Below are 27,185 nucleotides of genomic sequence, written 5' to 3' on the forward strand. Positions count from 1 at the left end.
TCGCTTCGCCACCCACCCGTCGCCTCCAGTCCTCCCTCGCCCTCTCTGCCCGCTGGGATGGAGCACATCAAGCATGTCCCGCTGAATGGCCAGCCCGGAAGGCATGCAGTTTAAAGTGCATGCCGCCTCGGCCCGCCATAGAGCGACACATATCCTGGTTTGTGGCCGGGAGGCATGCTGGCACTTTAAAGTGCATGCCGCCACCCTGGCCATACAGCGGGGCGGCGGCATGCACTTTAAAGTGCCAGCCTGCCTCCCGGCCACAAACCAGGATATGTGTCGCTCTATGGCGGGCCAAAAAATGAAAAATAAAAATAAATGTGCCAGCCCGCGCGCCAGCAGAGGCAGGTAAAACACACACACACACACACACACACACACACACACACACACACTAAAAACAAATTACAATTACTTACATTACAAATAATTTTGAATTCCTCCGCCCTGCCCCCTCCCTTTGACCCACATGCCTTCCAGCTGCGTCAAAAATGCAAGATTTGGTCTAGCCAGGGCCAGGCAGGCTAGGATAGTTGCTGCTAGAGTCACCACATGGATGACTCTGCTTAAATGTTTTTAAAAAGCCTCTAAACAAAGTGCCCTCTGCAGGAGGAGGCAAGAGAATCACGTGCCTCATTTGCCTTAAGGAATTTTTTGCTTTTTAACCCTTGCTTAACTCTTAAAAGGTGAAAAATTCCTTATGCAAAGGAGGCCCATAGTTCTCGCCTCCTCCTACAGTTAGCACTAAGCAGATTCAGAGTCACTGTGACTTGGAGTCAGGCAGCAACTACCTTGGCCTTTTTAATTATTTTAAAATTTCTTTCCTTTTCCTCATGAGACTGGTGAGGCCCTGCCTCCCCTGCCTCCAGTGACTGCACGTCCCTATTGAATTGTAGATAGTTGGTATAACAATTATGAGAACAGGTTTTACATGACCTTAATAGTTGTTGACCATCACTAGAAGTTGCTATAAGTCACCAGTGCGGAAATGGCTATAGTCTAGAAATCCAGGCAATTTCTTCCTCCAAAGAATTCTATGATATATCTTGAGCAATGTATTTTAAATCTCCGGAGACTAATTAACTATAGATAAATCTCATATAAATTACTGTTCCAAGTTTGAAATATGTAGCGTAATAAAAGTTCCCTGATAAAATAACTAAAAAAGGAAATCTATTTCTATATATAACGTTTTACTCTCTTGAGAGGAAAGCTGGAGGGGGAAGAAATCAATACAAAATAACAGGTTTTAGGATGATGTTCTTCAGTGTACATTGTACCCTAAAGACTAGGATATTCAGGGAATTACCATCATTTGGTCATAACAATATATTAACTAAGAGCAGTGTGTAACTACAGACAAAACAAAGCCAAGCCCTGCTCCCACACTAAAGCTAGCAGTTCTAATTTAAAATAACTAATCATCTAATACATATGTGAAAAGAGGTACAGGAAACTATCTCCACCTAATGGACATTTTAGTTTTGCAGCACTGATCTAACAGCCCTATTAGCACAAATTTTCAAAAAGAATAATGCTTTTAAAAATATTTTACAGTTTAAAGTAAGGATCCTTTACAGAATCTATTTCCTCTATCTCAGATAAAACCTACCCAGAACAGACTCTTTTGTTTAATAAGCTACTTGTTTACTGACAGAAACATTTACCTTGGTGCTGGAATGTTAATACTGGAACTAAAAAACTTTAATAGGGTTCTTTAATGTTTTTACTTGGATTTCATTATTCTTTCTGGGAATAGAAAGAGAAAGAGAAAAAGAGGTGGGTGCAGTACTGCAGGCCACTTCAGCTGACTGTTATCTGCAATTCGGCGGTTCTAATCTCACCGGCTCAGGGTTGACTCAGCCTTCCATCCTTCTGAGGTGGGTAAAATGAGGGCCCGGATTGTTGGGGGCAATGTGCTGACTCTAAACCGCTTAGAGAGGGCTGAAAGCCCTATGAAGCGGTATATAAGTCTAACTGCTATTGCTATTGCTATAGAGTGTATTTATACCGTCCCATAATATGATTTTTACCATACTGTGGTACTTTTTGGTTTTTAGAACACACTTGTTTGTGTTTTTAAAACCATGTATAATTACTGTGGTTTATTAAGTAAACCAGGGGTGGGTTTCAACCAGTATGGACTGGTACGGCCATACCAGATGGTGAAATTTAGCGTACCTTCCCGTACCCATTGGTCAGGAGGCGCCATACCAGAACACTCCCTCCCCTCTTTCCCTCTTTCATTTGCCCCACACATCCTCACCATGCTGCCAAAAAGTTCTCAGAAGAAGAACCAGAAGAAGAAAAAACTGGTGAGTGGCTGGTGGGGAGGAGGATGTTTGGGAAGAGAGAAGAGGCAGAGGGGCTGCTAGAAGAGTATGTCCGTGTGCACAGGCTGTGGGTTTTTAAAAATGTCTGAGTGAATCCAGAAAGAGGGAAAAGGCAGAGGGGCTGAAAGATACTATAGGAACACATGCTTCCAGCCCCTCTGCCTCTTCCCTCTTCTGGATTCACTCAGATGTCTTTAAAACTCACAGCCTGTGCACAGCACACACTCTTCCACTATTTTAAAAACGTCTGAGTGAATCCAGGAAGAGGGAAGAGGCAGAGGGGCTGGAAGTGTGTGCGTGTGCACAGACTGTGAGTTTTAAAAACATTGAAGTGATTCCAGGAAGAGGGAAAAAGCAGAGGGGCTGGAAGATATATAAGAACACATGCTTCCAGCCCCTCTGCCTCTTCCCTCTTCCTGGATTCACTCAGATTCTTTAAAACTCACAGCCTGTGCACATCACATACTCTTCCACTCTTTTAAAAACATCTGAATCCAGGAAGAGGGAAGAGGCAGAGGGGCTGGAAGTGTGTGTGTGTGTGTGTGTGTGTGTGTGTGTGTGTGTGTGTGTGTGCGCGCGCGCACACACAGGCTGTGAGTTTTAAAGACGTCTGGGTGAATCCAGGAAGAGGGAAGAGGAAGAGATGCTGGAAGTGTGTGTGCAAGGTGGTCAGTAATGTTGAAGACCGGCAAGGACAGCCATATTTCCTCTCTAAGTAGCTGTTTTTATTTTTTTTTTTTTTTTTTTTTTTTTTCTATTTTAGCCCATCATTTTTTTTTTTTTATTAAATGTTTTTTAAGTTTTAGTTTAAAACTGGTACAACATCTTTCTTAATATATCAATCAATTACAAATAATACAGAAAAAAAAACAAAGACAACAATCAGAAAAACAAAACGAAACACAGGTATCTATTATGAAAAAGTAAGAAGTATATCAACTGGTTACAACATGTTTTGGTGCTTCTCTTCGATTAACTCCTATTAATTCAAGTATCTTAACTCAAATATTTGCCATATCAAGATCATTATACCTCCGGTTTTAATTATTATAATTATTTAAACATCCTTCATCCTTAGTTATGCTAGGGAATTAGTCCATGACACATGCTGGCAGTTCATTTACTTATTTGTAAAATCCTCTATTATCATCAAATCCTCATGTTCTATTTTAACTAAACATCCATAATATTCAGTTATATCATATATCCTAACATTTTCCCAATATTGATTAACATTTAATTATATGGATTTTATTTAATTTTTTAATAGTGCTAATTATTATAGTTAATACTCTTTATGTATACCCTAAAGGTGTTTTCTCATATCCAATTGTTAGTTATCATATCGACTCCACATTATATACATTACTATTAATATCAATTATTATTCAACTATATCTGTTACACAAAAAAGCAATTAGATTTAGCTAATTTTCAGTTATATTCATCAATCTATCAACCAATTCCAAATTATATATATTGCTATCTATATCAATCATTGTTCAGCTATATCTATTACAAATTGAAGTAATCCGATCTAGATATTTTAGCTAAACATCCATAATATTCAATTATATCATATATCATAACATTTTCCCAATATTAATTAACTTTTGATTATATGGATTCTATTTAGTTTTTTTTAATAGTGCTAATTATTATAGTTAATACTCTTTATGTGTAATCTAAAAGTATTTTCTCATATCCAATTGTTAATTATCATGTCAACTCCACATTATATACATTGCTATCAATATCAATTATTATTCAACAATATTTGTTACACAGAAAAGCAATTAGATTTAAGTAGTTTTCAATTGTATTCAACAATCTATCAGCCAATTCCAGATCATATATATTGCTATCCATATCAGTCATTATTCAGCTATATCTATTACATATTAAAGTAATCCGATCTAGTTAATTTTAAATTTTTTTGTCAGCCTGTGTCCCTCCAGCCACAAGGTTTCCTCCGTCCAGTAGCCATTCGTTGAATAGATTTACCAAATGTTTCCATAAGCAAGTCCAAGCAAAAATATTTCGGCACCTTTGGATTCTGAATGTCAGTGATGAAGTAATAAAGTTGTTCTTGGTTTATAAATCTTCCCAATTTAACTTTAATTCTCAAGGGTGGATTCTTCATTCCTTCTGCACACTGTCTCTTTAAATGAGACGTCTTTATGGCTTCCCCCTTCTTCTCTTCCTCTGAGATAGACCAGACACCATTTCTCACATTTTCCGTTTGTGTTTCAGGGACATTTAAGCATTCAACGTTCTCAGTTTTAGCTTCATATTTTAGAATAAATTGATCCAGTTTTCGTTCCAATCTTTGATAAGTAGCTGTTTTATGTTATGGCCCAACAGCGGCTGGCTGAGCTGTTGGTGGAACCTGACAGTGATGAACACTATGGGACTGCCCTGGAGGCTGAGGAAGACTCTGGGGGGTGTTCAGAGTCAGAGCTGGGACTAGAGAGGCCTGTTGGCCACCAGGTGCATCTGAATCAGGGAGCAGTGAGGAAGAACAGAGGGAGGCTATCCCTGATGTACATATGCATAGGGCTGCAAGGAGGAGGGAGCAGCTTTGGAAAAAGGGTCACAGAAGGAAATAGGAACAGGTGGCTACTGATTGGCCTCTCCCAGAGAGCTTATAGGTGGGGTGACGGGAGGGGAATTTTGCAGGAAACAACAATTTACTGATCCAGCCGTAGAGAAAGATTGGGAGAATTTCATGAATTCAAGCCTTGTTTCATAGAGATAGCTTTTTGGGCTCCCAGCCAAGGGGGTTGCTTATCTCCTTCCTTAGTTGTGGCAGACAGCCAAGTCTGCGTCCATACATAGTGTAAAGGCTTAGGACAGGACATTTTATTGTTTTGTGTACTTATTTTATACTTATTTAAGTAGTAAGTGCACAAAATAATAAATTTCCTTTTTTAATATCTTCTTTTTGTAGGTCATTCTTTTGGGCAAAGAGTTCAGTGACATCAACTTGACCACTCCCACCCAGTCACATAACTGCCAAGCCATTCCTACTCAGTCACATGATCACCAAGCCACTCCCACCCAGTCAAATGACCACCAAGCCACTCCCACAAAACACGCCACACCTACAGAATAGGTTCTAAAAATTTTTTTTTTAAATATATTTTTATTTTCAAAACACACATACAAACCCTCCTTCTTTACATACTGTAGAAAGTGTATCAGTTGGTTACAAAAGGCTTTCGTGCATCTCTTCCACCGTCATCAAATATAATTCATATTAATTCTAATATCTTAACTTGGATATTTATTATATTACCATCATCATACCTCCACTTTTATTTGACTATGATTATTTAAACGTCCTTCATCATAAAATATACCAAGATTTAATACATAACCACATACTGGCATTTCATTTACTTATTTATAAAATCCTCCATTAACATTAAATCCTCATATCCTATTCTAGCTAAAAATCCATAATATTTAATACCAAAATTTTCTAATCCTCCTTTCCAAATCCCTGTTTACCATTTACATCCAATTCCCTCATATTGTACTCATAGCATGTATATAATTTATTATCATTATCCTTTCTTTATTTGGCTATATCCTATATCATAACATTTCCCCCCTAATAATTAAAACTTAGCAGTGCCTAATTTTGTTATTTTTTATTGTTATTGTTACTAATAACCTTTATATATAGTCCAAAAGTATTTCTAACCTTCCCTTCAAGGGTAACATTCAATATTCATATCAAATTATTACTTATCATAACAGCTCAACATTGTATACATTATTATCATTATCAATTTTTATTTAACTATACCTATTGTCACTAAATTTAACTAAGTTTAGCTAGTTTCTATCAACCTGTATCTCTCCACTAGCAAAACAATCTTATGTCTTCTGCCATTTGTGGATCCAGTCCTCCAAACATCCTTTTGATCAAATCTGTATGGACTCCTCTTAGCAGCTCCTTACTTGTAATATCTCTCATGTAGTCTTGACGCCCTCTTTTTGTTTCCTTGTTCAGCTTATCTTTAATTATCAGCAGTGATATCAAGTATTTTGCAAGTAGTATTTCATAGTTCATAAATTCTTTAATGTTTTTTTCTTCTTCTTCTTCTTCTTCTTCTTCTTCTTCTTCTTCTTCTTCTTCTTCTTCTTCTTCTTCTTCTTCTTCTTCTTCTTCTTCTTCTTCTTCTATGACCTGGTCTTTTAAATAAATTTTCTCTCCATTTAATTCCTCTTCCAATATTCCATTCCTTTCTCCCTCAGAAATAAACCAATTACCACGAATATCAACAGGCTCAGTCTCTTTATATTCATCTTCCATTTCAGTTTTTTGAATTCCAATCTTCTTATTTTGTATTTGAAAAACATGCTCAGTTTTTTCATCATATTTTGTTGTTAAATGTACCAAATAATCCATTTTTCTCTCAATTCTTTCTTCTGTATCCAACAAACTCTGCAGCGCTAAAAATACTCCTCGGAGATTCAAAGGCCCTGTGGATGCCATGTCCATACGCAGTTATATTTTTTCTTTAGAAGGTCAGCAAGACTAAAACACACACTCACAAGCTCTCTGTAAGCTAAAACAAACTTCAAAAGAACAGCTGTAAAATCTCATCAGATCTTAAGCTAAACAGCTAGGCAATAAAAGCTTGCAATGTCGCAGTCAAAACAATCAATCTGTAGCTTGCAGACAGTCACAAAGAAATGTTAGAAGAAGTTAGATCCATCCATTTGAAAAAGTTTTGCTTAGATTCAATCCATGTAAATAGGATTTAAAAAGTAAGATAACCATTGTCCAGAACCATTACAAAAATCAAATTTGCCGCTAAGTTCTTCTATTTTTTGATTAGTTAGTTTTTAGTTTTTATAGGCAGTCCGTTTTTTTAAAACAATAAAAGTTTCTCACCAGCTGGAAACACTTTCTCTTTCCACATCGTTCCATTCTGAGGCCTCCCTGACTTTGTCAGTCTTGACAAAAGACTGAAATTTTTATTACCAGAGAGAAGACTTTTCCTTGCTTCTCTCGGAGATTTTGCGATATCCCTGAGATCAGCAAGACGTAATCTTCCTATTCACCATCTCTTCGGGATGATTTAGGTCCGTTGGGACCCCCCGGCAATAAAAATGTCAACTGTGATCGCAGAGCTTTGAGATCACATGTCGTCTCGTCACAACTTCGGCCCCACCCTCTCAGGTTCTAAAAAATTTTTAAACCCACCACTGAAGTAAATCATAGTTAAACAAACCCTGACAGCACAAAATATTATCAATATCAAAACATCAAAATCAATTTGTCTATTCTATAGGTAGATGTTCCTCAAAGGAAACATAAGTGAATACAATTTGAAGCTGGATATTTATACAATATTTACAAATATTGGTTTTTATAATCTATGGTATGTTAGAACCGGCATCTATTAATTGTTATTGGCTGAGTTTATGCATCACAATAACTTGGATATGTTTACCTTATATTGGCATCCTTCAGTCTCAAAAGACTATGGTATCGTGCTCTGGAAAGAGGTCCTAACGCAGCAACTGGTGTGGCTAAAAAGGCCAATTTGGGAGTGGGAATCCCTTCCACACTGAGGGCAGATACATTCTGTCCCTGACCAAGCCCCCAGATTTTGCTGGTTCTGAGACTGCCTCTTTGCCTCAGCCTGCCGAATAAGTGTCTCTTCGAATTGGAGAAGACCATGTGCGTCTTTAGCCTCCAAGCTGAATGATCAGAGGTCAAGGTTTCCCAGCTGTTAATGTCCATTCCCAAGGCCTTTAGATTCCTCTTGCAGATATCCTTATATCACAGCTATGGTCTCCCTCTGGGGTGCTTTCCCTGCACTAATTTTCCATGCAGGAGATCTTTCGGAATCTGACCATCAGTCATTCTCACGACATGCCCAAGCAAGAATAGACGTCACTGTTTCAACAGTGTATTGCAGCATGTTCCAAGACTGTGCTATTTGGAACTTTGTCATGCCAGGTGATGCCAAGAATACGTTGGAGACAGAGCATATGAAAGGTGTTCAATTTTCTTTCCTGCCGTGTGTAAAGGGTCCAAGACTCCCTGTAGTACAAGAGTGCGCTCAAGACACAGGCTCTATAGACCTGGATCTTTGTATGTTCTGTCAGCTTCTTATTAAGCCATACTCTCTTTGTAAGTCTAGAAAATGTGGTGGCCGCTTTACCAATGCGTTTATTCAACTCATGTTTACCTATTGTTTGTTGAATTAGCCATAACTGGCTGGATTCATGTCAATGCGTAGTGTATGACACAAAACTAAAGACAGCATAAGTTAGACCACTAAATGCACAAAATAATTTTAAAATTTAAGTCCTACTAAATGTTATTACTATCATGTGACAGCTTTTTGACTATCCAAAATTAATTATGTTCATGACTAATTGTCATGCATTTTATGTAAGCTACTTGAAAATCAATTATTCTTCAGCAATAGTAAGTATCATGACTGCTATTTATACAGGAGAAGCTATGAAAGGGTATTTTTAATCATTTTACATATTTAATTAAGTCCATTTTGTCACTTTCTGACTTAATAAATTATTTAGTTTTTACAAATGGAATTTCTAATCAAAGGGCCTGCAATTTGTAATAAAGAACTAATAGCTGCTCTTTGAGGCATATGGGAATTTTTACCAACTCTTACATAGAAATCCATTGATTTGCATGAGTCCCGGATAAATATTTTGTTATTTATTGAATTTATATGTTGCAAAATCCTTCAAGATTCCTAATACCTTACGAAACAAAAATGACTTTTCAATCTGAGAAATAGGTACCAATGAAGGAGAATATTTGTAGCTCATGGTTGAAATGAGCTGATTGATTGATTGATTGATTGATTGATTGAAGGTTTATTTGTATGCCGCCCTTTTCCCTGGGGGGACTCAGGGCGGCTCACAATCCAAAGGAAGTGGGGGGAAACAGACTTTTACATATAAGACAATACATGATTAAAACGCAACATTCATACCATTCGGGCGGGTTACAATCTTTAGCCCCAGGCCTGACGGGATAGCCAGATTCTAAGGGCTGTGCGGAAGGTCTGGAGGGTGGTGAGGGTACGAATCTCCACGGGGAGATCGTTCCATTGGGTCGGGGCTACCACCGAGAAGGCTCTCCTCCGCGTGGTGGCCAGTCGGCATTGGCCAGAGGATGGAACTCGGAGGAGGCCTAATCGGTGAGATCTAATAGGTCGTGTGGAGGTGATCGGCAGCAGGCGGTCTCTCAAGTACCCAGATCCACTACCATGGAGGGCTTTATGGGTGGCAAGTAGCACCTTGAAGCGTATCCGGAGATCGACAGGTAGCCAGTGCAGCTCGCGGAGGATAGGTGTTACGTGGGTGAAGCGAGGTGCACCCACAATCGCTCGCGCGGCTGCATTCTGGACTAGCTGAAGTCACCGAATACTCCTCAAGGGCAGCCCCATGTAGAGCACATTGCAGTACTCCAGCCTAGAGGTCACAAGGGCACGAGTGACTGTTGTGAGAGCCTCCTGGTTCAGGTAGGGGCGCAACTGGTGTACCAGGCGGACCTGGGCAAATGCCCCCCTGGTCACAGCTGACAAATGGTGTTCGGAAGTCAGCTGTGGGTCCAGGAGGACTCCCAAGTTGCGGACCCTGTCTGAGGGGTGTAATATTTGACCCCCCCAGCCTGAGAGATGGAATATTTGCCAAATTGGCAGGAGGGAAACACAACAGCCACTCGGTCTTATCCGAGTTGAGCACGAGTTTGTTAGCCCTCATCCAGTCCCTAACAGCTTCAAGTCCCTGGTTCATCACGTCCACCGCTTCATTGAGTTGGCAGGGGGCGGACAGATACAGCTGGGTATCGTCCGCATACTGGTGGTATTTTATCCCGTGCCGCCAAATGATCTCGCCCAGCGGTTTCATGTAGATGTTGAAAAGTAGGGGAGACAAGACCGAACCCTGCGGCACCCCATATGTTAGGGGCCTAGGGTTCGATCTCTGCCCCCCAACTAACACCGACTGCGACCTGTCCGAGAGGTAAGAGGAGAACCACTGCAAAACAGTGCCTCCCACCCCCACCTCTCGCAGTCGTCGCAGAAGGATACCATGGTCGATGGTATCGAAAGCCGCTGAGAGGTCAAGGAGAACCAGGATGGAGGCATGGCCTCCATCCCTGGCTCTCCAGAGGTCATCGGTCAATGCGACCAAAGCGGTTTCTGTGCTGTAGCCAGGTCTGAAGCCGGACTGGAATGGGACAAGATAGCTAGCTTCCTCCAAGGCCCGCTGGAGCTGAAAGGCCACCACCTTCTCAACAACCTTCCCCACAAAGGGGAGGTTGGAGACTGGACGGTAATTGTTAAGAACGGCTGGATCCAAAGATGGTTTCTTCAGGAGGGGGTCTCACCACCGCCGCTTTAAGTGCGGGGGGAAAGACCCCCTCCCGAAGGGAGGCGGTAACAACCACCTGGATCCAGCCCCATGTCACCTCCCTGCTGTTGACAACCAGCCAGGAGGGGCACGGGTCCAGTACACATGTGGAGGCACTCACAGCTCTCATGGCCTTGTCCACGTCCCCAGGGGCAACATCCTGAAACTCAACCCAGCGATGGTCTGCCAGATTATCCCCTTGTGCCTCAGCTGGATCTGCAGAATCGGAGTCCAACTCCAACCGAAACCGAGCAACTTTGTCCGCCAAGAACTGGACGTACTCTTCAGCCCTACCCTGCAGGGGATCCCCCGTATCCCTCCTATTTAGCTGCTCTCTGAACTTGCTTATTTTCTTGCAGACATTTCATTACCCTAACTAGGTAACATCATCAGTGATAGTAAGGAGTAGTATTTGCTGAGAGTTTGTATTCTGGTGTCTTGCTTGTCTATGTGGGTGGGAGCAGTCTTAGAGATTCTTTGGTTGGCTGTTTATTAATGGCTCTTTGACAGTTTCTTGATTGAGATATTGCTTACTTGATTGTGTTGAATTTATGATATTCAGCAGGTTCTGAGCAGTTCTAGAGAACCAGTAGCGGAAATTTTGAGTAGTAAATACCACCTCTGACAGGGGTGTGTGTGTGTTGCTGCCGGTTTTACTATTGGTTCACTTCACACGCGTTTTGCTGCACACGCATGCACAGTTCGGTGTAAATTGTTCTTCGCGCATGTGCAGAACAATTTACAGTGAACTGCGCACGTGCAGTCATTACAAAACAACATGGCGGTGACATTAACGGCGGCGGGGGAACCGGTTCAGGGACGTGGCAAGCCTGGGTTGCTGCTGGTTCCACGACCCAGGCAAAAATACCACTATCGGTTCGGCCAAACAGGGCTGAACTGGGAGCAATCCACCTCTGCCTCTGACTGGCCCTGCCCCCATCTATTCTCTGCTTCCCAAGTCCCAGCTGATTGGGAGGAAATGGGGATTTTGCAGTAACCTTCCTCTGGAGTAAGGAGGGAATGGAGATTTTACAGTATCCTTCCCCTACCATGCCCACCGAGCCACGCCCACCAAGCCATGCTACACCCACCAAGCCATGCCCACAGAACCAGTAATAAAAAAAAATTGAATCCCACCACTGATTCAAACCCAGCCTATTTGTACTTTAGGTAGATGTATTAACCTCTAAGACACAGGCTCTCCTCACTATGTTGGCTATACCAGGGGAAAGATTAAGTGGGTTTGTTTGTTTATTTGTTTGTCTGTCTATCTATCTATCTATCTATCTATCTATCTATCTATCTATCTATCTATCTATCTATCTATCTATCTATCTATCATCTATCATCTATCTATCTATCAGTGCAATCTCATCTGCCCAATTATGTCCCAATTAGACCAGGTACCCCAGGTTCAAATCCCAGAAGGGTATGGCTAGCTGATGAGAGCTAAATAGCTTGAACTAGATCTATACTAGTCTCCCTTTATTTTTTTGTTGGTAAAACATAAATTCAACACAAAATAGTTTGTTGCAAAAGTGATGACCTGTGAAGGCTCCTGTATTGGGGCTGAAAGGCGCAAGCAGAGCAGTATGCTCTGTCCCATAATTGGGTAGACAAGGTTGCCCTGATAAATTTTTTAAAATGGTTACTTGATTGTTGGCCTAAAGGTGACCTTGGAGTTAAATCTATGCTGATCTGAGTACTGATTACTGGTGGAGAGGTGCTGAAGTCTTTTTCTCTTTGTCTCTTTCAATCAACCAGTTCAAAAGAAGTAATGAAACATCTGTAAGAAAACAAGCAAGCTTAGAGAGCACCAAGGACCATCAAATAGGATGGTAATTTACAAAATATTTCTAAATTCATAACATTGTACATTTCTCTTTTATTCAGACCCATAGTAATGCAGTGATTAGAATGCAGTACTGCAGACTAATTCTGCTGACTGCTGGCTGCCAGCGGTTTGGCAGTTTGATTCCCACTGGCTCAAGTTTAACTCAGCCTTCCATCCTTCTGAGATCGGTAAAATGAGGACCCAGCTTGTTGGGGACAATAAGCTGACTCTGTAAACCAATTAGAGAGGGCTGTAAAGCACTATGAAGCAGTATATAAATCTGCTATTGTTATAAAAGACGTGACCACCTCCCAACTATATCAGTAGACATTTAGAAAGAAGATCAAGGAATGGAAATGTTTGTAAGATTCTGTATCTTAAAGCTCCCTTTCTCTTTCAAAATGTTTATAAGTTCTATGACAGTCTAGCTTTTTTGGTGTTGATGAAAGAAATGTCCTTCTGGGTTCGGCTCCAAGTGGAGAAAAAGACCCTGGAGACATGGAGGCTGCTTGGAAAGATAGTTTATTGTTGGACAGGACCACATGGCTTGAGCCCTGAACAGAAAATGTGATTACATGCTTCAATGTTGGTGGAGAAGAAGAGAAGGGCTGAGGAAGGGGCTTGCTAGGCTTTTTATAACCTGTTCAGTCCCACCTCTCTGTTTCCTGTTCCTGTGTAAGAAATGTATTCTGATTGGTTGTCAGACTCCCATGGGGCCATGCAGGGGCAATTCTCTAGGCTGTGTTTTGAATCCAGGTTTGGTTGAGTTCTCAGATGCCATGTGGTCAGTTGGGGCCAATATTATCATGGTTTCCTGTAGCTGAAGTGGAGAAGTCTTTATTATGTAAAGTGGAGTAGCTCGGCCTTCTTAATGGCCCATTAACAAAGTGGGAATGGGCAGGAAGCTACAGGCAGCTATTCTGTCTTTTAAAACATGTTTCTTTCTTTTCACATCCAGAAAAATATTCTGCCTTTTCAATATTTCCTAGGATATTTCACTTTTCTGGGAGAGGGCTGGGTGATAACTTTCTACAGTGTAAAATTAAAATTCAACATGGTAATCCCAAACAATAACAAAAAACCTTAAAAAAATAGACCATAATTGTTAATATGCTGACAAAAACCTTCCCAAAGGCTTTTTGGAAAATATTACTTTTTACCAGTTTATAAAAGGTTATTGCTGGAGGGATCAGTATCACTTCTAGGGGGAGGTTGCATACAGTATTGGTGTTAAGTCAGTTCTCAGCAATGTTTTTGGAATCAGCTACCCCCAGAAATCCGGACCATACCCACTCTCATGGCCTTCAGGAAAGCTGTAAAAACTTGGCTGTTCCGGCAGGCCTGGGGCTGTTGACCTCATTGTCGAGGTCCAGCCCCGATTAGAATGAATGTATGTGGTTTGTGATTTTAAACTGTCTTTTTTTTCTCTTTTTTTTCCCTCTCTTTTTTGTAAGCCGCCCGGAGTCCTTCGGGATTGGGCGGCATATAAATTTTGATAATAAATAAATAATAAATAAATAAATGTTCTTATTTCAAGAACCACCCAGAGAGTGTTATGTGCCACCCTAATGGTGTATCAAATCCATCTGATGAATTTAGGGAACCTGAACCAAGTTCTATTTTATAATTCATCCACCATAATTTGACCAAGGTGGATCTCAATCTTCACTCAACAAATTAAATCATAAGGATCACAGATGAAAGAACAATATTTTATCAATATATCAATATTAGTATAAGACTTTTATACTTAGGAAAGATAATATGATATTATTCTTAAAATGTTATATTAAGATTAGAGTTACAATTGAAAGAATCCCAAAGCCGTGGAAACATTCTTTATGTCAGGGTTCAGCAAATGCTTTGCGAGTTGACAGTCAGTTTCTTTCTCTCAGATCAATCAGCCTCTTAGCTTTGTTGCTTCAGAGATAATGAAAGGCAATCTGCCTATAAACCATAATGATGCCTGGTGTAAGAGCAGGCTAAAAATCCAACTAACTAATGCTAATTTTGTTTACTTTAGTTACAATTCAGAGTCTAACATGACTCCAAGAAAAAATAGGGGGAGAAAAAGCATACCGAAAGAAAGCAATGACAAACCACTTCCATATTTTTTGCAAAAGAAAAATGAATATATCCATGAAATTATAGGAATTGAGAAAATCTCAGAGAAGATTAATGAAAACCATCATTAAAATATATAAATTTTTAAAACCTTACTTTACATCTATTAAAAAGATTGATAATTAGTTTTTAAATAGGTATAAATCTATACGAACAGTTAAATAAATATGTAGACTAAGGCTGGAATCAGCTACTCAATGTTCTATTTATGAAATAGAATACAAAATTGTCCCCCAACAGATGCCAGTCAAGATACATAATATGGTTAATATTGTTAATAATGTTAATCATCATCATCATTATCATTTAAAAAAAAACAGAAAAGGAATGTGGGTGGGAGGTTGCTGCTTATAATCATAAAGCCTGTTATAAAACTGGGATTATAGATAAAAGTTCATGTAACAATGCAGCACTTTAAGTCAGTATTTTGGTCTGGATGTATTCCATATTCAGGTTGCATATTTTGATTCATTTGGGTATTTTTAGATTCTTCTGGATACCATATTATGTATCTTAATATTAGTGTCAGCCTCTGCTTTGCTGTTGCTTCGACTGCCATGAAACGGGGAGGGAGGGCATGGTATTTGGGAGGGGTTACTAATTGTGCTGGAGGAAGTTTCTGGAGCTCAGCTGCCTGTCGGACTACGCATGCGTAGGAGATTCCCGCCAGGACTAACGGCACCGACATTCCATCTTCGTGATGCCTTTTGAAGTTATCTCACACCTGACACTTGGGAGAATTATGATTGGACTGTAACTGTGATGCCAAGGGGTGGGGAATGAGCTATTCTATATATCAATCGCTTTCGCGCCTAAATAATCAGACTTCGCTTCGCTATGCCTTTAATCATTTATAATTAGTAAAAGTACACTTGATTTCTACTCATGGAGTCTCGTGGTCTTCTTTCTTAATTATCTAATGGAGAGGATCTGACAGTAAGCGAAGTCTCACTCACACCCCACCAGGAAATTTCAACCTTCCGTGGGGGGTGTACTTACAAGAAGGAACGAGGGAGATGTCTTTGCGAGCAAGCGATGAAGAGATTGAAAGGGAAACTGCAGACCCATCATTACCTGGGAGAATGGCTGGCCTAGGAATAGCGGACCCTGCGATCCCCCCTCGATGGTCCCTAAGTGTGGGGCAAAAGGAGGACAGCGAAAGTTGGGATGCTGGAGTTACTAAGAGAAAACAAAGGGCGAAGCCAGCTGAATTGGAAGAAACCTTGCCCGAACGGAAACCCCGAGAAAGAGACCAAACGGAAGACTTTGAACAAAGGTACTCTATGCAAAAATTTAGGGAGGGTGAAGAGGCCGAGGGAGGATGGGAGCAAACTAACCCAGAAACAGCTTCTCCCCCCCCCCCAGCCAGGGCGGCTGCCAGAGCAGGGGGGGCCCCCAGAAGATGCAGAATGGCAAAAGTCCCTCCCTCACCTGTAAAATATGATGGGAATTCCAAGAAACTGGGTCTCTTTGTTATACAAATTTATAACTATATGGAAATTTATGGGCCCGATTTAGAAACAGATGAAATGAAAGTGCGAATGGTGTTACTTGCTTTGGAGGAAGAGGCGGCCGAATGGATGATCAGCTTGCACCAAAGCAATTCCCCCCTCCTGAGGAATTTTGATGCTTTTATGACTTCATTTAAAAGACGATTTGATGACCCTCTAATTGAGAAACGGGGGAAGATGAAATTTATGGCCGTCAGGCAGGGAGATAGACCGGTGACTCAATATATTCAGGAGTTTCAACAGCTTTCTTGTTATATGAGAGGCTGGTCTCAGGATGCCCTTTTGGACCAATTTGCATTAGGATTGAATGAGGACATTTACCAACAATGTGTTAACAGACACCTTCCCAAGCGCGTTACAGCTTGGTATGAAAATGCAGCAGACGTTGAGCTCGATTTGATTAGACTTCAACGTGCGAGAGAGGAGAAAGCAGGAAGATCACCCCCCCCCCAACTCAGAAGCCCCCTTTCCGAATCAGGAGTGAGGGAAAGAGAAGCTCCACTGGCAAGCGCAAGCCGCTCACATGCTTCCATTGTGGGAGGGGAGGCCACCGCGCCACAGATTGCCGCACTAAACTTCCTAAAACTGCCCCGCCCCCTGCCAAGAGGGAAGGGAAGATGAGCAGGGCCCCAGAGAAGAAGAAGAAAGAGGCTGCTTTCGCTGCTGATAACACCCCCCCCGCGCTTCAGACAGGAGGTAGAGAAAGAAGCTGACGTCACCGCCAGCTCCTCTGATGACTCCGATGACGACGCCTCGCCTCACTGGGTGAGTTCAAATAAAGGCCCCATGTTGATCCCAATAGAATTAAGAGTACCACCCGATGGGGTGACAGAACAGCTTCCTGCCCTCCTTGACTCGGGCTGTTCGAGATGTATGATCAACCCTGCAATAGTGGAAAAACTAGGCCTGAAATTAAGAACTTTGAAAACCCCTATTGTGTTTTGCCAAATCGATGGGTCCATTGCAGGGGGTGGCCCAGCCCATTTCTATACTGAACCTCTAGAGATGAAAATGGGCACCCATGTAGAATTGATCTCTTTTATTGTGGCTCCTGGAATGGACAGACCCTTGATTTTGGGCCTCCCCTGGCTTCGTAAATGGAACCCTCGCATTAATTGGAGGGAGGGATGGCTGCGCATTTGCACCAGCACAGCTCCAAACGGGGAGGGCAATTCCCCAGAGCCTGCTGGCTCCAGCCCCGCATTGCCCGCCAGGGGCCAGGAGACAATTGAGGGGGAAGAAAAGATTCCAAAAGAATATTGGGACCTGAAAGGAGTTTTTAGTGAAAAATCTTCAGATAAGCTTCCGCCCCACAGACCTACTGATTGCTCCATCGATATTTTGCCTGGGGTTAAGCTTCCGAAGCCCCAAATATATTCAATGTCCCCTAGAGAGATGGAGGAAATGAGAAAATTCATTGATAAAAACTTGGAAAGGGGTTTCATTGAGCCAGCACGACCCAAGGTAGCTGCACCTGTATTGTTCAGAGAGAAGAAAGATGGCTCCCTGAGACTATGTGTTAATTTCAAAAACCTGAACTGTATCTCTGCTCAAAACCTGTACCCGTTACCGTTGATGAAGGACATGCTGGCCCAATTGGGAAAGGGCCGCATTTTCACTAAATTGGACCTCAGGGAAGTGTACTATAGGGTCCGCATAAAGGAGGGGGATGAGTGGAAGACTGCTTTCAACTGCCCCCTCGGTTGTTTCCAGTTCCGGGTGATGCCCTTTGGCCTGCAGGGGGCGCCTGCAGTTTTCATGCAATTAATTAATGAGATCTTGCATGACCATCTTTACAAAGGCGTTATCGTATATTTGGACGATATCCTTATTTACACTCAGACTTATGACGAACACGTCACGTTGGTCTGCACTGTCTTAAAAAAGCTCCGGGCCGCTGAACTGTATGCCAAGTTGTCCAAATGTGAATTTCACCAGGAGAAGATTGACTACCTGGGGTATCGTATCTCCCCCGCTGGTATTGAGATGGACCCCGCTAAGGTGAAGGCAGTCACTGAGTGGGAGGTGCCCCGTACACGCAGACAATTGCAGAAATTTTTGGGTTTTGCCAATTTCTATCGTCAGTTCATCCCTTCTTTGGCCAAAATTGCGCTTCCCATCACTAACTTGTTGAAGTCCAAAGGTGGGCCTAAACCTAAGCCTAGCAAGCCGCTGGATTGGACCATGGAGTGTCAGGCTGCTTTTGAGAAGTTGAAACACCTCTTTGCGGCGGAACCAGTTCTGAAGCATCCGGACATGGACAAGCCTTTCGTCGTCCAAGCTGATGCCAGCGACGTGGCTGTTGGGGCCGTCTTGCTTCAAGCCAACGACCAAGGTAATTTGCAACTATGCGCTTACACCTCCCGTAAGCTCACGGACACAGAGAGGCATTGGGCAATCTGGGAGAAAGAAGCATTTGCAGTACGCTGGGCTTTGGCCACTTTCTAGAGGGCGCTAAGCACCCGTTTGAGGTGTGGACTGACCATAAAAACTTAGAGGCTTTGAGGACTCCAAGACGCCTCTCCCCTAAGCAGATGCGCTGGGCTCAGCATTTCAATCGTTTCAATTTCACACTCAAGTACATCCCGGGAGGGAAGAATTTCATGGCTGATGCTTTGTCCAGACTCCCTCAGTACAACTGCTCTAAGCTGAGTATTGTTCAACCCGTAGTTCCCGCATCCAGCCTTGCTGCTCCGGTTGTCACTCGGCAGCAGGCGCGCTCAAAAGTAGAAGTGCCTCAAGATTTCCTTTCTGACCTCAAACGGGCCCTTCCCCAGGATGACTGGTTCCAGCAGCATCAGGGTGAATGCACAATGAGGGATGATTTACCATGGATTGGGGCTAAGCTTTACGTCCCTGCCTCTCTTCGTCTCGTTGTTTTCCAACGGGCTCACGATTCCAAGTTGGCGGGTCACTTTGGATTTGTGAAGACGGTGCATTTGGTGAAGAGGCAGTTTTGGTGGCCCTCTTTGAAAAAAGACATTGAACTTTATGTTGCCAGTTGTCCAGTCTGTGCAGCCGCTAAACGGCCACCAGGAAAACCGCAAGGCCTGCTCCAGTCTGTAGCCCGCCCTGTCGCCCCTTGGAAGGAAATTTCTATGGACTTTATTGTCGAACTTCCCGAGAGCCAGGGGCACACTGTCATATGGGTGGTTACTGACTTATTTTCAAAACAAGTTCATTTTATTCCGTGCCACAAGATTCCTTCTGCGAAGGCATTTCATTTCTCACATTTATTGTTTGCATGGGGTGCCTGATCGCATCATTTCTGATAGAGGTGTCCAGTTCACTTCTGTTTTCTGGAAGGAATTTCTTAAACGCATTGGCTCCGCCCAGGGACTAAGCTCCGCCCACCACCCTCAGACTAATGGGGCTTGCGAGAGGACTAATTCTGTTCTGGAACAATATTTACGTTGTTTCATCAATTATCAACAAGATGATTGGGTGGACTTGTTGCCGCACGCTGAAGTGGCCTATAATAATTCTGTCCATAGCAGCACTGGGTTCACTCCTTTTTGTGTCGTTTTTGGTCAGAACTTTGTTCCTATTCCTGAACTTCCCCTTGAGCAGCCACAAGTTTCTTCCGTCTCTGAATGGAGCGACAGATTGAGCCATGTTTGGCCTTTGGCTCTTAGTACTTTGGATACTGTGCATCGTGCTCATAAGAAACAGGCTGATAAGAAGCGTGCGCAAACTTACCAATACAAAGTGGGTGACCAGGTTTATTTGTCCACGAAGTTCCTTCAAACTACACAAAAGTCTAAGAAATTGGGGCCTAAGTACGTCGGCCCATTTCCCATCATCAAGATCATCAATCCTGTTTCGGTTCGGTTGCAGCTACCCAAACATCTCAACCGTGTTTATCCAGTTTTCCACGTTAACCTCATTAAACCAGTTCGTGTCTCCTCTTTACATCTGCCTGTGGACCCACCACCTGCCCCCCTGTTGATTGATGGTGAACGACATTTTGAGGTTCATGAAATATTGGACTCTCAACGGCAGCGGAATCGGATACAGTACCTCATGGCTTGGAAGCATTTTCCTCCATCTCATACCGAATGGGTGGACAAGTCCCATGTCCGTGCTCCCCGACTGCTTCGACAGTTTTATTCTGCTTATCCTGGCAAGCCTTGACTTTTTCGCCCCCCCTCTCTTTTTCTCTTCTGTTTTTGTTGTTCGTCTGTTTGTTTGTGTTTTGTCGTTTTCCAGGCCTGAATGCCTTTTTCCGGAGGACGGCTGGATGTCAGCCTCTGCTTTGCTGTTGCTTCTTCTGCCATGAAACGGGGAGGGAGGGCATGGTATTTGGGAGGGGTTACTAATTGTGCTGGAGGAAGTTTCTGGAGCTCAGCTGCCTGTCGGACTACGCATGCGTAGGAGATTCCCGCCAGGACTAACAGCACCGACATTCCATCTTCGTGATGCCTTTTGAAGTTATCTCACACCTGACACTTGGGAGAATTATGATTGGACTGTAACTGTGATGCCAAGGGGTGGGGAATGGGCTATTCTATATATCAATCGCTTTCGCGCCTAAATAATCAGACTTCGCTTCGCTATGCCTTTAATCATTTATAATTAGTAAAAGTACACTTGATTTCTACTCATGGAGTCTCGTGGTTTTCTTTCCTAATTATCTAATGGAGAGGATCTGACAATTAGGCTCCAATAAACTTGATATTAGGCTCCAATAACAATTAGCAGCCCCAGAAGAAGAAAAACAGGAGATTAAAGATTTAATGAGCATCACATGCATCATACCCACATTAAAAAGAGGGGATTTGATTAGCCTGCCATTTTGACACTGCTAAGTTCCACTGAAGATGCCCTGGCCCTAGGCTTCTGGTCAGATCTCTGATTCTAGCTACCTAGCTCATAGTTGCAAAGCTTTGTCTGATCTTAAAACATACTTTCTTCTAAAATTGAACACATGCCTTCTGATAATGAATTTATATAAATCTATTGAAATATTGGCCTTCTGATTATACAGCCTTTCACATGTCAATATAACATCCATTTCATTTTATTCACAGTTGCTTATTTAGTATTTTTGAAATGCAAAACTTGGCAACCTCTAATGCAAGTTCTTGAAATGTAAACAAGATTATAAATAAACACACACTGGAACAAATTCTATAAAGCTGCATTGTAGGTTGCTTTCTTTATCTGGCAACAACTACTATTATACAGTTTAGTATAAGTGTATGTGTGATCCTGTTCTGAAACCAGATGTTTCCCATGAACTTTGTCAAAAACAAATCTTTTGTATTATCATAAAGCAAAAAGATCACGTAAATGGGTAAATCTGGGACAGAAGGAGAAGGCTTGTAATAATAAACTTAAGCTCATTTATGAATTATATTATTGCAGAAAATGACAGGCTTTAGACTTCTCAGGATAAAGGAATAGTTTATTTGGCAGCCAGGTTCAGAAAGCTAGCCCATGGCTAGCATTGCAAGTTTTGAACAACCTTCATTATCGAAGCACGCATTCTTATGCATTCTCAAAGGCAGCATAACACGGAAACACTTAACTCATTTCTTATTGGTTACCTTGAGGAGAAAGCATAATAAGGTGACCAGACGTCCCGCTTTTGGCGGGACAGGCACGCTTTTCCACAATTTGTCCCATGTCCCGCGTAGTTTTCAAAAAAATTCCGATTTTTAATTTTGGCGCCTTCGCTAGCTCGCTCGCTCATTCCCCCACCCATCCACATTAAATCTAAGGCAGTGCAGCCTGCCGCTCACTGATTGGGCCTGGACTCCAGCCAATCAGTGAGCAGGCTGGGGATGGAAAAGTTTAAGCACGCTGCTGACTCGAGTCTCCATTTCGCCTTCGCCTTTGCTGCTTCAGGTAAGCAACTCCAGCGGCGGGAATTGGGAGGCTTCGGGTGGGCGCGGCAGCCTAGCTTTGCAAGGGAAGGCCTTCCCTTGCAAATGCCTTCTCTAGGGAGGCCGCGGGCTGGCAGTAGCCGCCGCGGTCTAGCTTCTGCCCCCCCCCGCCCTGCCTCCTCTCCACACCACTAAGGGACCCTAGCCATTTTTTGTCCCTTCACAGTCCAGTCCAGTCAGTGTCTGCCTGCCTGCTCCGTGCTTCCATCCATCGCTGTGAGGATCCATCGCATCGAAGTTCTGACTCTGCCTGCCTGCTGGTAAGTGAGCTGGGTTTTTTTCTTTTATTTTTTTAATTTAATGTATTTTAAAATATTATTTTATTTATTGTGCAAAGGGGGGGGGTGCGGCAGAGCCAGCGGCGAGAGAGCGATCTCCGCCGCTGTGCAGAAGGAATCCCCGCCGCCCGCTGTGTCACAGCAGGTGCCTCACGGCGGGGACGGAGGAGCCGGGGGGGTGGGGCAGAACCAGCGGCGAGAGAGCGATCCCTGCCGCTGTGCAGAAGGAATCCCCACCGCCCACAGTGTCACAGCAGGCACCTCGTGGCGGGGACGGAGGAGCCGGGGGGGTGCAGCAGGGCCAGCGGCGAGAGAGCGATCTCTGCCGTTGTGCAAAAGGGATCCCCGCTGCCCGCTGTGTCACAGCAGGCGCCTCGCGGCAGGGACAGAAGAGCCAGGGGGTGCGGCAGAGCCAGTGGCGAGAGAGAGATGCAATCTCCGCCGCTGTGTCACAGCTGTCTTGCATTTATGTCCGCCATAAACGTGAGACGCTTGTCGGACACAGCAGTGGGGACGTTGCTTCTCGCCGCTGCTGCGCTCTTGCCTCACCAACCACACGTCACTGATGTTATGTGAATTTTGCCCCATTACCACATTTCTTGCCACAGTTCTTAAGTGAATAACTGCAGATGATAAGTTAGTAACATAAGTGAATCTGGTTTCCCCATTTGACTTTGTCAAAAGGTCACAAAAGAGGCAGTTACATGACCCCAGGACACTGAAACCATCATAGATACAAATCTGTTGCCAAACATCAAAATTTTGATCGCGTGACCATGAGGATGCTGCAACGCAACGGTCGCTAAGTGTGAAAATGGTTGCTAAGTGTGAAAAATGGTCATCAGTCACTTTTTTCAATGCCATTGTAACTTTGGTCACTACCAAAGTTCACTACTTTTTTCACACTTAGCGACCATTTTCACACTTAGCGACGGTTGCAGCATCCTCATGGTCACGCGATCAAAATTTTGATGTTTGGCAACAGAGTCGTATTTATTATGGTTTCAGTCTCCTGGGGTCATGTAATCACCTTTTGACAAAGTCAAATGGGGAAACCAGATTCACTTACGTTACTAACTTATCAGCTGCAGTTATTCACTTAAGAACTGTGGCAAGAAAGGTGGTATAGTGACCAAAGTTACAATGGCATTGAAAAAAGTGACTGATGACAATTGTTCACACTTAGCGACCATTTTCACATTGGTGTTGGTTGTGCAGCGCACATAATACATAACGCCATTCAAACAGCTGCTGACTTGTTGCCCGTAGATGTGGAAAATATTATTGTTAAAATATATTCTTATTTCTATATATACACTGTGCGCGTAGAAATGCTTAAAGAATTTTGTGAAAATGCGGAAGTCGAATATCACAAAATACTTGGATACAGGAAAACGCACTGGTTAGCTCTTTTGCCAGCTGTTGAAAGAATTTTGAAAATATACGATCCTTTGAAATCCTATTTTCTATCACAGGATAAATGTCCTAGAATTTTAGAAGAGTTTTTTGAAAAAGAATCTTCAAAAATTAGGCTAGAATTTATACACAATCAAGCAGCTATTTTTCAAAATAGTATAAAATTTATTGAAGGTGACAAAATTTCAGTAATCGAAGTAGCAAATGAAATTAATAATTTCAAATTTCAGTATCAAGAGCAGTTAGAAAATATTTTTATTCCCATAACTATCCGTAATAGTATAAGCCAGCTAGAAGAACAAGGTGCAATAAATCGTGCAGACATCATGAATCACATTAAAAATTTCTATAGTAACTGTGTAGATTATTTAGAAGAGTGGACGGTACATTACAATGATATTGAACATTTTCATTGGGTTGCATTAAAACAAGAACTTAATTGGCATGATGTGCAAAAATCATTCAATCAAAATTTCCCAAATAGTAATATTTCTGAAAATGATCTTTTTGATGAGGTATCATTATTAAATATATATATTGATAAGGAAAAGGTTAAATCTTGGGCATCAGAAAAAATTACAATAGAGAACAAATGGTTAGAAATATTTCATCATTTTAAACAAACCATGTGCCATACAATAATGCACTAAAAATTGTGGAATACGCGCTGTCCTTACCAGGAACTAATGCTGCGACTGAACGGGTTTTTTCTATGGTAAATAAAGTGTGGACATCAGAAAAATCACAATTAAGTGTTGAGACTTTGAAAGCCATTTTATGTGTGAAATATAATTTAACAAATTCTTGTGAAAAATTTCATGACCTTTTAAACAACGACAGCAATCTAAAAAAAAAAAATCACTCAAGCAAAAAATATGTCAAAGACTAAAATTATACTGTACATAATTTTTGTCAATATATTTTATAAATGTAAATAAACGTATTATATTTGTAAATTTTAGTTATGTTGAAATAAAAAAATATTACAATACTATTTTTGCATTGTATGAAAATTTTTGTTGCTCCGAATAAAGTTTTTAATTAATGCCCCCCCTCCCGGTCAAAGGTGTCCCTCTTTACCAATCTGAAAATCTGGTCACCTTATCTTATAAGGAGATGGGGTCTTACTTCTCCTTTTGTCTTGGGCCATAGGTATTGACTACGTGCCTTTATGCGAACTATAATTGAACTTGTGGTTTGGACTTTTGACAGGGACGTTGGCTGGAACATCTTGTGGTTAGAGGCTGATGCCATTTCTCTGTCCCTTTAAGCAAGCTTCTAACTATCCTTTTTATGCCACGTCTTCATTCTTATATTTTTAATCCATATTTTATTCTACTTTAATATAGTCAAGCCAAAGTCTGCACTGTTTAAGTAACTTAGCTTCAGTGATTGTGCATATGCTTCTATATGAAATACTCCTGGTTAAATCTAGTTGTGCAAAGAAATAGGAATATTCAAACAGGACAAAGACAATTCAAACTCCTTTGGCAGATTCCTTTTTCAGGAGTTGCCCAAGCTATATACTACCAAAACTAAGGTGACCAGATTTTCAGATTGGTAAAGAGGGACACCATTGACCGGGGGGGGGGGAGCTAGGCCACGGCGGTTACTGCCAGCCCGCGGCCTCGCTAGGGACGTCTGGTCACTTTAATTATACACATCCTCTCTCTCTCTATCCATCCGTCTGTCTGTCTATCTGCCTGCCCTATCTAGTTATGGTATCCCTCTCCCTCTTTCCCCCTCTCTTTCTCCATCCATCTATCTGCCTGCCTACCTATCTCTCTCTCTTTCTCTCTATCCATCCATCTATCTGTCTGCCTATCTGTCTATCTAGTTATGGTCTCTCTCTCTCTTTCTCTCTCTCTCTCCCTCCCTCCCTCTCTCTCCCTCTCTCTTTCTCTCCCTCTCCCTCCCTCATCTCATTATCATCTATCTCAGTGTTTCTCCACCTTTTTTAAAAAAATTTTTTTTATTTTTTTTGTTACATAGACGACACATACCCACAACAATAAAAAAAACCTATCATCACATATAGCATGTCGTTTGGTTACAAGTGTTTTAACATTTATCATTCTTATACATTTATTATTTCATTTAATAGGTTATAATATACAGTTTGGGTTGCTTTGTTTACCATCCCTTCCTCCTGTTATAACACCACCTTATTTTCCCTTTCTTTTCTCCCTTCCTCCCTTCTCTACTTTCTTCTTTCCTGCTCTCCTTTCCCTTCCTTCTTCCTGTACTTTTCTCCTACTCCTGCTCTTCCTCACTCCCTTCCTACCCTCTCTCCTCCTCTTTCTCTCCTTTCCATCCTCATCTCCTTACCTCTTTCTTTTCACCCTCTCTCCCTTCTATACTTTCTTCCTTCCTCCTCTCCTTCCCCTTCCTTCTTCCCTTACCTCTCCTTTACTCCTATTCTTCCTCTTTCCCTTCCTACCCTCTCTCCTTCCTTTTCTCTCCCTTCCATCTTCCTTTCCTTTCCCTTTCCTTTCTTCCTCCCTCCTTTCTCTACTTTCCTCCTTCCTCCTCTCCTTCCCCTTCCTTCTTCCCGTACCTTTCTCCTACTCCTGCTCTTCCTCTTCCCCTTTCTACCCTCTCTCCTCCTCTTTCTCTCCTTTCCATCCTACCTCTTTCTTCTTTCCCCCATCTTCCTTTCATTCTCTTCTCCTTTCTCCCTTTCTCCCAACTCCCTTTCTGGGAGTTGAAGTCCACACACTTTTAAGTCTCCAAGGTGGAGAAACACTGATCTATCTAATTAATGTAATTATTTCTCCCTCTCTTTTTCACTCTCTCTCCAGCGCACACACGCAAATGCATAGGGCAGCCCACCTCACACACAGGTAACTCCTGGCAGCTTACAACATTATGATGCACGTCTCCCCATAGGAAAGGAGATGGGGAAGCCGGGGGCCCGGAGATCACCCGGGGGATGCCGAGGATGCCCCAACTCAGCCCCTCTTTCCACTCCAATCATGCACCGCTACTTCCTCCGAGCGTGGCGCTTTACTCACTCCTTGGAGCATTTGCAACTTCGCTCCTTCCAATTTCTTGGCCCGGAAGGCTCGCCGGGCTCTGCCTACCCTGGGCCCCCATTGGTCCAGCAGGCCGAAGAATGCGAGAGGGGTGCGGTTGGGAGGGAAAAGCGCGCGAAGAAGGACTTTTTAAGGTCTCAATTCTCAAGGTTGTTGTTCTCCAAAAGGTCTTAGACAACATTTTATTCACCCAGCAAGAGTGTAGTCACGCAAGTGGAACCAGTTTCAAATTAAAAGAGGGTTGCGACTATTTCCACCGAGTATAATTAAACCGAACATTAAATAGAAATACCGTAGGTGGAGACCGGTTAGCCAGCTATTCCTGTATAGGGTTTTAATCTTTTTTTT

General features: G+C 42.3%; 1 long non-coding RNA gene across 2 annotated transcripts in view; it reads left to right on the top strand.

Annotated features, from left to right (window-relative positions):
* LOC148043866 (uncharacterized) overlaps positions 1-21,933 on the top strand; it is a 43,010-nt gene extending 21,077 nt beyond the window's left edge. For both annotated transcript variants that reach the window (XR_015697894.1, XR_015697895.1), the window contains exon 4: positions 20,430-21,933. This is a non-coding gene — a long non-coding RNA (uncharacterized LOC148043866). The remainder of the gene's footprint in view (positions 1-20,429) is intronic.
* Positions 21,934-27,185: the final 5,252 nt, after the last annotated feature.

The sequence above is a fragment of the Thamnophis sirtalis genome, unplaced genomic scaffold (assembly GCF_051295495.1).
Source record: "Thamnophis sirtalis isolate CommonGarterSnake01/CBP01778 unplaced genomic scaffold, rThaSir2_p1.2 scaffold_10, whole genome shotgun sequence".
Classification (NCBI taxonomy): Eukaryota; Metazoa; Chordata; class Lepidosauria; order Squamata; family Natricidae; genus Thamnophis; species Thamnophis sirtalis.